Genomic DNA, 11,184 nt, shown 5'->3' with positions numbered 1-11,184 from the left:
TATACATAACATTGAGACGAAAAGAGTTAGAGTTAACAATGATAGCGCCATATTTTTGTGGCACTGCCGCTTAGGTCATATTGGTATAAAGCGCATGAAGAAACTCCATGCTGATGGACTTTTGGAGTCACTTGACTTTGATTCACTTGACACGTGCGAACCATGCCTCATGGGCAAGATGACCAAGACTCCGTTCTCAGGAACAATGGAGCGTGCAAGTGACTTGTTGGAAATCATACATACCGATGTGTGTGGTCCGATGAGCGTGGAGGCACGCGGCGGATATCGTTATTTTCTCACCTTCACTGACGATTTAAGTAGATATGATCATGTCTACTTGATGAAGCACAAGTCTGAAACATTTGAAAAGTTCAAGCAATTTCAGAGTGAAGTGGAAAATCATCGTAACAAGAAGATCAAGTTCCTGCGGTCTGATCGTGGGGGTGAATATCTGAGTTTCGAGTTTGGTGCTCACTTAAGACAATGTGGAATTGTTTCACAGTTAACACCGCGTGGAACACCACAGCGTAATGGTGTGTCCGAACGTCGTAATCGTACTCTATTAGAGATGGTGCGATCTATGATGTCTCTTACTGATTTGCCGTTATCATTTTGGGGCTGTGCATTAGAAACAGCTGCATTCACTTTAAATAGGGCACCATCAAAATCCGTTGAGACGACACCATACGAACTGTGGTATGGCAAAAGGCCAAAGTTGTCGTTTCTTAAAGTTTGGGGTTGTAATGCTTATGTCAAAAAGCTTCAGCCTGAAAAGCTGGAACCCTAAGCGGAAAGGTGCGTCTTCATAGGTTACCCAAAAGAGACAGTTGGGTACACCTTCTATCTCAAATCCGAGGGCAAAGTGTTTGTTGCTAAAAACGGAGCTTTTCTCGAGAAGGAGTTTCTCTCGAGAGAATTGAGTGGGAGGAAGATAGAACTTGACGAGGTTGTCGAACCTCTCATCCCTCTGGATGGTGGCGCAGGGCAAGGGGTAACCTCTGTCATTGCGACGCCGGTTGAGGAGGAAGTTAATGATGATGATCATGAAACTCCAGTTCAAGTTTCTGTCGAACCACGTAGGTCGACGAGACCACGTGCTGCTCCAGAGTGGTACGGTAATCCCGTCTTATCAATCATGTTGTTAGACAACAATGAACCTGCGAATTATGAAGAAGCAATGGTGGGCCCAGATTCCAATAAATGGCTGGAAGCCATGAAGTCCGAGATAGGATCCATGTATGAGAACAAAGTGTGGACTTTGGAGGTACTGCCTGAGGGCCGCAAGGCCATTCAGAACAAATGGATCTTTAAGAGGAAGACGGACGCTGACGGTAATGTGACCGTTTATAAAGTTCGACTTGTGGCAAAGGGTTTTTCACAAGTTCAAGGAGTTGACTACGATGAGACTTTCTCACCCGTAGCGATGCTTAAGTCCGTCAGAATCATGTTAGCAATAGCTGCATTTTTCGATTATGAAATCTGGCAGATGGATATCAAAATGGCGTTCCTTAACGGTTTCCTTAAGGAAGAGTTGTATATGATACAACCCGAAGGTTTTGTCGATCCTAAGAATGCTAACAAGGTGTGCAAGCTCCAGCGATCCATTTATGGACTGGTGCAAGCATCTTGGAGTTGGAACAAACGCTTTGATGAGGTGATCAAAGCATTTGGGTTTATACAAGTGGTTGGAGAATCTTGTATTTACAAGAAAGTGAGTGGGAGCTCTGTGGCGTTTCTAATATTATATGTGGATGACATATTACTGATTGGAAACAACGTAGAGTTTTTAGAGAGCATAAAGGATTACTTGAATAAAAGTTTCTCTATGAAGGACCTAGGAGAAGCTGCTTACATTCTAGGCATTAAGATCTATAGGGATAGATCAAAACGCCTGATAGGACTTTCACAAAGCACATACCTTGATAAAGTTTTGAAGAGGTTCAAAATGGAACAGTCCAAGAAAGGGTTCTTGCCAGTTCTACAATGTACGAGATTGAGTAAGACTCAGTGCCCAGCAACTGATGAAGATAGAGAGCATATGCGCTCCGTCCCCTATGCTTCAGCCATAGGTTCTATCATGTATGCGATGTTGTGCACTAGACCGGATGTTAGCCTGGCCATAAGTATGGCAGGTAGGTTCCAGAGTAATCCAGGAGTGGATCACTGGACAGCGGTCAAGAATATCCTGAAGTACCTGAAAAGGACTAAGGAGATGTTTCTCGTGTATGGAGGTGACAAAGAGCTCGCCGTAAAAGGTTACGTCGATGCAAGCTTTGACACAGATCCGGACGACTCTAAGTCGCAAACCGGATACGTATTTATTCTTAATGGGGGTGCAGTAAGCTGGTGCAGTTCCAAGCAAAGCGTCGTAGCAGATTCTACATGTGAAGCGGAGTACATGGCTGCCTCGGAGGCGGCTAAGGAGGGTGTCTGGATGAAGCAGTTCATGACGGATCATGGAGTGGTGCCAAGCACACTGAATCCAATAACCTTGTTCTGTGACAACACTGGTGCCATTGCCTTAGCAAAGGAACCACGGTTTCACAAGAAGACCAGACACATCAAACGACGCTTCAACCTCATCAGCGACTACGTCGAGGGAGAGGACGTGAATATATGCAAAGTGCACACGGATCTGAATGTAGCGGACCCGCTGACTAAACCTCTTCCACGGCCAAAGCATGATCAACACCAGAATTGTATGGGTGTTAGATTTATTACAATGTAATTCACATGGTGATGTGAGGGCTAGATTATTGACTCTAGTGCAAGTGGGAGACTGTTGGAATTATGCCCTAGAGGCAATAATAAATATAGTTATTATTATAATTCCTGTATCAAGATAATCGTTTATTATCCATGCTATAATTGTATTGAATGAAGACTCATTTACATGTGTGGATACATAGACAAAACACCGTCCCTAGCAAGCCTCTAGTTGGCTAGCCAGTTGATCAAAGATAGTCAGTGTCTTCTGATTATGAACAAAGGTGTTGTTGCTTGATAACTGGATCACGTCATTAGGAGAATCACGTGATGGACTAGACCCAAACTAATAGACGTAGCATGTTGATCGTGTCATTTTGTTGCTACTGTTTTCTGCGTGTCAAGTATTTATTCCTATGACCATGAGATCATATAACTCACTGACACCGGAGGAATACTTTGTGTGTATCAAACGTCGCAACGTAACTGGGTGACTATAAAGATGCTCTACAGGTATCTCCGAAGGTGCTAGTTGAGTTAGTATGGATCAAGACTGGGATTTGTCACTCCGTGTGAACGGAGAGGTATCTCGGGGCCCACTCGGTAATACAACATCACACACAAGCCTTGCAAGCAATGTAACTTAGTGTAAGTTGCGGGATCTTGTATTACGGAATGAGTAAAGAGACTTGCCGGTAAACGGGATTGAAATCGGTATACGGATACTGACGGTCGAATCTCGGGCAAGTAACATACCGAAGGACAAAGGGAATGACATACGGGATTATATGAATCCTTGGCACTGAGGTTCAAACGATAAGATCTTCGTAGAATATGTAGGATCCAATATGGGCATCCAGGTCCCGCTATTGGATATTGACCGAGGAGTCTCTCGGGTCATGTCTACATAGTTCTCGAACCCGCAGGGTCTGCACACTTAAGGTTCGACGTTGTTTTATGCGTATTTGAGTTATATGGTTGGTTACCGAATGTTGTTCGGAGTCCCGGATGAGATCACGGACGTCACGAGGGTTTCCGGAATAGTCCGGAAACGAAGATTGATATATAGGATGACGTCATTTGATTACCGGAAGGTTTTCGGAGTTACCGGGAATGTACCGGGAATGACGAATGGGTTCCGGGAGTTCACCGGGGGGGGCAACCCACCCCGGGGAAGCCCATAGGCCTTGAGGGTGGCACACCAGCCCTTAGTGGGCTGGTGGGACAGCCTAAAAGGGCTCTATGCACCAAGAAGAGAAAATCAAGAGAAAATAAAAAAAAGGGAGGAGGTGGGCAGGAAGGGGGACTCCCTCCCACCAAACTTGGTTTGGGGGGGGGGGAGTCCTCCCCCCTTGGACTCGGCCGACCCCCTTGGGGCTCCTTGAGCCCCAAGGCAAGGTCCCCTCCCTCCCACCTATATATACGGAGGTTTTAGGGCTGATTTGAGACGACTTTTCCACGGCAGCCCGACCACATACCTCCACGGTTTTTCCTCTAGATCGCGTTTCTGCGGAGCTCGGGCGGAGCTCGGGCGGAGCCCTGCTGAGACAAGGTCATCACCAACCTCCGGAGCGCCGTCACGCTGCCGGAGAACTCTTCTACCTCTCTGTCTCTCTTGCTGGATCAAGAAGGCCGAGATCATCGTCGAGCTGTACGTGTGCTGAACGCGGAGGTGCCGTCCGTTCGGTACTAGATCGTGGGACTGATCGCGGGATTGTTCGCGGGGCGGATCGAGGGACGTGAGGACGTTCCACTACATCAACCGCGTTCACTAACGCTTCTGCTGTACGATCTACAAAGGTACGTAGATCACTCATCCCCTCTCGTAGATGGACATCACCATGATAGGTCTTCGTGCGCGTAGGAAATTTTTTGTTTCCCATGCGACTTTCCCCAACAGCTCATGATATCAATTCTTTTCTCAAGCGCTTATCTTTGTTTTCCGGAGTGTCAAGTTATGTTAAGTATCTCTTTGTGAGGCTTCATCTAAATCTTGGCAAGTCCATAATCTTATTCTTTTCTACCTTCATGTCTTGGCATCATTCATTTGTGTACGGTGGTCCTTCATGGTGGTTCATCAAGGTTTCAATCCATTCTCAGGTGTTCTTCAAGATTCTCTTGGAGTACCTCAAGTATTCTTTCTCTTGCGTCTCCAGTGCAATTGTTCTTCCTTTATCCTTTGAGGTGGTATTATGGCATTCTTGTTAGTGTAGGAGCCTCGAAGAGATTTCCTTTCAAGTATGAGATAATTAAACCCACCAATTCTATGTTCATGAGATAATTTCAACCCATGATTTCTTCATTGAGCTATCTTGGTTTGGATTTCACCTAAAGCTTTTCCTATGGATTGTGCTATCATGGTGCTTGTCATTAATCCTAGTTCTCAATGCACCCTCTTGGTGTAAGAAGTTTTGATATCTTTGCTTTAATCAATCCTTGTTCTGTTAGTGGATGGTTGTCACTTCATTAGTGTGAAAGGTTTCCATAAGCCCACTACTGTCTTGCTCTATTCGTTGTAGGTTTTCCAACTACTCCATCTATTCTTCTATCCGGAGGCTCTTTAATTCTATTGTGATGATAGTTGGCATTCTTTCTTCATTCTCTTCTTCCGCTTGAGCTAGTTCCTATTATATCTGTTCCGGAGGCATTGTGATGTTGCCCTTTTCGGTCTATTATGTTGTTCTATCAAGATCATGGTGTTCCCTTGCTCTACTTAGTTGTTTGTTATGAATATTGTCTATTTCTTCCATCTTATTGAATTTTTTGTCCCATTTTCCTACCGAAGTGCTGCCGAAATTTTCCGTGAATTCTTGCTTCTTTCCCATGTCATTCCTCATCTCCTTGCAACCTTCAAGGATCGTTGGTTTCACTCATTTGTCAAAGAAGCGACTAGTTTTTACCTCTTGTTTTTTCTCTTCCTCCCCCCTTTCATTCTTGGATCTCGGGGCGAGATCCTCTTGTAGTGTAGGAGAGTTGTGACAGCCCGATGCCGACGTTCTAGAAGATTCCCCTCTCTTTCCGTTTTCGTCGTGTGTCTATTTATATTTGTCGCATCATCATCGCATCATGCGCATCATCTGCATTGCATCAGCGTCTCCGTTGCCGCCCGTTTTCAAAACTTGCATCCGTTGTTAGTTGCCGGTTCTCGTTGTTGTTCGTTCCGAGCCTGACCGCACACGCACGCGCCCGCGGCACCATCGTAACTCTATTTTTAAAGCGTGGATAAATCTTTCTTCGATTGAGCTGGAATTTGTCGTGCGGTTTTATTTATATATAGCCAGGCCGCCTATCAAATTTTGTCGCGATCGGAGTCCGTCTGGTACCCGAACGGTCGACCGTAGCGGCACCGTAATCGGTCTACCGTCGGACGTGTGTCGGTGTTTTAAAATTCGTGCCGCGCCGCCCGTTCTCCCTCTCGTCTCCGGATATCCCCTCTACACGGCTGCGTACCCATACCCGCGTTCGGAATCGTCCGAATCCGACCCCGCGGTTGGATCCGGAACGCGATTCCGGTTAACCGAGCACCCCCCCCCCCCCCCCCGTTTGTCTATATATAGCCCCATGCCATTAATTAGAGAGCCACTCCCCCTCTGCCTCGAAATCCATGCCACCTACCCGAAACCCTAGCATCCCACCTGCTCTCTCTCTCCTCCCCCGCGCCTCCGGCCCGCCAGTCCCAGATCGGGCCCGCCGAGCCCATCCGGTGCGCCGCCGCCAGCCGCCGCCTCCCGTGCTCCCCGCGCCTCGTGCCGCAGCCGAGCGCCGCCTTCCCGAGCTGTCGTGCCCCGCCGCCAGCACCGCCGGTCGCCGCCGCCAGCCGCCGCCTTCTTCCGGCCGCCACGCCAGAGCCTCGCCTCCCTGCACCCACCGGATCCCCGATCCACTAACCCTCGCCCGAGGAGCCCCTGGCCGCCCCTGCATCCTTTGCTCCGCCATAGGCCTCCTCCTTCCCGTCGCGTTGCGCCGTGCAGCCCGCTGCCTCGCGCCGGTCGCCATGCCCGCTGCAAGGCAGCAGCGCCGCCGCCTGGGAGCCCCGATCCAGATCGGATCGGGAGGAGCCCCGTTGACCCGAGCCGCAGCTGGGCCACGCCTGGGCCTCGCTCGCCAGCGCCGCGCCTGGGCCTGCTTCAGCCGCAGCCTGGGCCGGTTCACCCCCGAGGCCACTCCACCTCTGCTGCACCAGGCCGGCCCAAGAGGCCTTTTCCCGAGGTGAGCCTCTATTCCTCCCCCCCCCCCCCCCCCCGTGCATGATATCTATGTAGCGCTCACTGTTGTTTCGGCCCGGCAGACTGATTAGACCCGTTAGCAATTTAGGGATTTTTCGGAATTAATATAGATTCCAGAAAAATAACGTATATTCGAATGCCCGTAATTTCTATTCCGTGTGTCGGATCGGAACGTGTAGCATATGGTTTTCATGTAATTTTACGCGTATAACCCGTTTATAAAACTTGCATAATTATTTGTCGTTGTTTGACACGTCAAATGCGTAGATTAGCGTGCTTTCTAGATAGGATAGATGTCGTATTCATTTTTCACGCAAGACCGGGTTGCTCGGATGCCGTAGATTAAATGCCCATGTTTTAGGAATCATTTTTGCATGAATTTTAGAGCGGTCATTTGTATATTTACGTGTAGGGATTTGCCGGTAGTTTATTTTCCCGTGTATAGGATATTACCTCGCATTCTTGTGCGGCTTTATTTTGTGTTGCAAACCCCACATATTTTATATGTTTCCGGGGTAGAAAAATTCCATGGATTTTTCTGTGCAATTAGTTTTAGCTTTCGAGTAAGTTAGTTCGCGAGATATTTTGTTATGTTGCCTTTTGATTAATTCGTAGGATTTATTCCGTGCCTCGTTTGAATTAGTTGTCAACTAGAGAGTTGATCTTGGATGTTTTGTTTAGCCCCTGGTATTTTTGGTTGTAATAGAAATGCATGTTTAGGAGTTGTTTGCTTGCTCACAAGTTGCTAGAAATAGTGCTGATTTGGAGGCGCTGAAATATTTCTAAGTCTGAAATCTGTTATTATTTTGTTGTTGTCTTGTCTTGCTTCTATCTTTTGTTCTATAGCTCTTTTGAGGTTGGTCCAATGAAGTTAGTTATACCCCTTGTGTTTCTCTAGCATGCTGGTAATTTTCAAGATATTTGGAGACCTGTAGCTTAGGATTTTGTTGCTGTCATTATAGCTTCAGGCTAAAAACTGCACTTTCATGAGGTGTTATTTTCACTAAGTCTGAAATAGTATGTGGAAAGCCATTTTGTTACTTCTTTCCCTAGTGTTCCATGATGCCATGATAGTTGTTGTTAGTTGTTTGTAGTAGTGCTTCTTGCCCTCTTCCGTGCCATGTCTTGCTTGAGCATATCGGAGTTGTGTAGCCGTAGTTGTGGGGCGTAGTAAACGCTATGTGGCTGATTTTGGCAGATTGTAGTGATTTCTTGTTTTGCTCGTAGTTTTCGAACCGTAGCTCTGTTTTGATCGTATCCTACATGAAAATTGCTTAGAAACTCATGTAGTTTCATTTTATCTTTTTGGTTGAATATTTTGAAGTGCTCGTGACCTTCGTTGCATACATTTTGCATTCATGCCATCATAACTTGCGGTGCTTGTATCTTTTGAACCGTAGCTCCGTTGGAGATGTTCTTTATATGTAGATTGCTTGCCTTGACGTTTAGAATCACGTGAACCTATTTGTTTTGCTGTTTAACAACTAATTAAAGGTGTTAATTCAGATCTGGACAGAATTGTCAATTAACATGTGAGGTCGTTTCGGAGGTGCTATATGTCATTTCCGACCTCATTTAAAATACCTAGATAGGTAGATTAATTATGCTACACCTCTTGCCATGTTTAACCACATTTAATATTGCCGTGTAACTAATCGGGATATAACTAAATAATAAACGTGGAGTTTCGTCAATATGCAACTCGTTGCATATTGAACTTCACTTAATGTGTAGTGTTTGATTGTGTGAATTGTCTTGCCGTGTCTTGCATGTATTCAGCTCCTCATGCATCATATGTGTTGTGCATCGTGTGGTGAATTCCGTGTGTTGATGCTTGTTTCCATTTCCCTCCGTATCGATAGAGTTCCGCAAGCGTGCCGGATTGTGAGGACCCGTTCGACTACGTCGGTTCGTCTGCTTCACGGAGTCGTTCTTCTTCCAAGCGGGATCTCAGGCAAGATGATCATTTCCCCAGATACCATTACTATCATTGCCATGCTAGTTTACCGCTTCTATCGTTTATGTCTCGTTGCCTATCACTTGTTAAATTTCAGCCTCTCCACAATGCCATGATTACCTTTAACCTGTTCGACCTAGCAAACCACTGATTGGCTATGTTACCGCTTGCTTAACCCTGTCGATAGTGTTGCTAGTTGCAGGAGCAGATGCTTCCATGCGAAAGCATGGGTTCCTTGTTTTATCACCATATTTAATTCTATTTAATTTAATGGACCTATATACTTGGTAAAAGGTGGAAGGCTCGGCCTTTCTAGCCTGGTGTTTTGTTCCACCTTTGTCCCCTTAATTTTGGCTACTCGTGTTATGTTCCATAATTGAGCGCTCCTAACACGATCGGGGTTGTTATGGGGACCCCCTTGATAATTCGTTTTAGATTAAAGCTGGTCTGGCAAGGCCCAATATTGGTACTACATTTGCCTAATCACCTAATAGAATTGCATAGGGACCCGCCGGCACCCGTGGGCTATTTTAATCAACCCCCAGGCCAGTGCTCCTCATGAGTGTTGGTCCAAAACAGAGCAGCTTATTAACGCTACCCGGGGCAACTCGGCGTTTGGCGTGGTAACCATCGCTCATCCGTCGTGTCCAGAGAACGAGGTACGCGACTCCTATCGGGATCGTCGACACGTCGGGCGGCCTTGCTGGATTAGTTTTACCTTTGACGATATATCCTGTGCATCGGGATTCCGGTGATGCTTTGGGTAATCTCAGAGTTGAGGTTTTCCACTAGGGAATCCGACGAGATCGCGAGCTTCGCGATTGAGGATTTCTATACGGCTTGTGGTAATTTGTGATGGACTAGTTGGAGCACCCCTGCAGGGTTAAATCTTTCGGAAAGCCGTGCCCGCGGTTATGTGGCAACGTGGAAACTTTGTTTAACACTGGTTCTAGATAACTTGAAGTTAACTTAATTAAAACATGCCAACTGTGTGCGTAACCGTGACTGTCTCTTTCGTGAGTTCCTTCTACGATCGAGGACACGGTGGGGTTATGACTGACGTAGGTAGGTGTTCAGGATCATTCATTTGATCATCTGTAGTTCACGTCCGCTATGCGTAGATCTTCCCCCTCTTACTTCTTGTACTCGTAAGTTAGCCACCAAATATATGCTTAGTCGCTGCTGCAACCTCACCACTTAACCATACCTCACCCATTAAGCTTTGCTAGTCTTGATATCTTTGGAAATGAGATTGCTGAGTTCCATGTGGCTCATAGATTACTACAACACCAGTTGCAGGTACAGGTAAAGGTTACTTGACGCGAGCGCGTTGATTGTTCATTGGAGTTTCTTCTTCTTCTTCTTCATCGATCTAGGATGGGTTCCAGGTCGGCAGCCTGGGATAGCAAGAATGGACGTCGTTCTTATTTTTCTCGTTTGTTTTCGTCCGTAGTCGGACCCTGCTCTTACTCTTGATGATTATGTAATGTACTGATGTGACTCTGATGTAGATTGTGGCGAGTGTAAGCCAATTCTATATATAACTCATCTTTTCAGTACATGTACTTGTAACGATATCCATTCTTGCGACACGACGAGATGCGCTTCTATCCCTGACGAGGCCTTCGTGCCAAATTGAGGATAGGGTTGCATCTTGGGCGTGACAAGTTGGTATCACAGCAGTACTGACCTAGGAGCCCCTTGATTGATCGAACTTGGCCGAGTCGAGTCTAGTGAAAAATACTTTGAGTCTAGTTATATATTGGAGAGTAGGACTCTTTTTTCTCCTCTTCTATGCTCTGGTGAGGAATCTTGACGTAATAATTTACTCTACTCCTCTTCCCACTCAAAAAAAAATTTAGGATCACGCGGATATTTTTGGAATCTATATGATGCCGATGTGACGGAGTTCTGTTTTGGTGCCTCCTGTCTGACTTGATTTTCTTCCGGGGAGTTGAGCTCCAGGGGATTCTTGAGCACATCGTTATCATTCAGATTTCTTGGTATCTAAGAACGAAGGATGTTCGTAATTGCTTCAATACTAGTAGTGGCGACATAACCCCGATGTCCCCAGTACTGGTGTAGATTGTTCGGGAGTACTGCCATACTTTGTATCGTTGTGATCACGAGGGTCTGTTGTAGATGAAGGTCCGAGGTTCTGGTTGTGTGTTGACGGATGTGATACAGGTGACGGGTTAGTATAGGAGTTGTGTGTTATTACTCCTTGTATCCGTGTACCAGATTGCATGACCAGATATTTCGGGAATTCATAGGTGGGAATTCAAGTAGTTGCTT

This window comes from Hordeum vulgare, chromosome 7H (genome assembly GCF_904849725.1).
Source record: "Hordeum vulgare subsp. vulgare chromosome 7H, MorexV3_pseudomolecules_assembly, whole genome shotgun sequence".
Classification (NCBI taxonomy): domain Eukaryota; kingdom Viridiplantae; phylum Streptophyta; class Magnoliopsida; order Poales; family Poaceae; genus Hordeum; species Hordeum vulgare.
Note: the sequence above shows the minus strand (reverse complement) of the source record.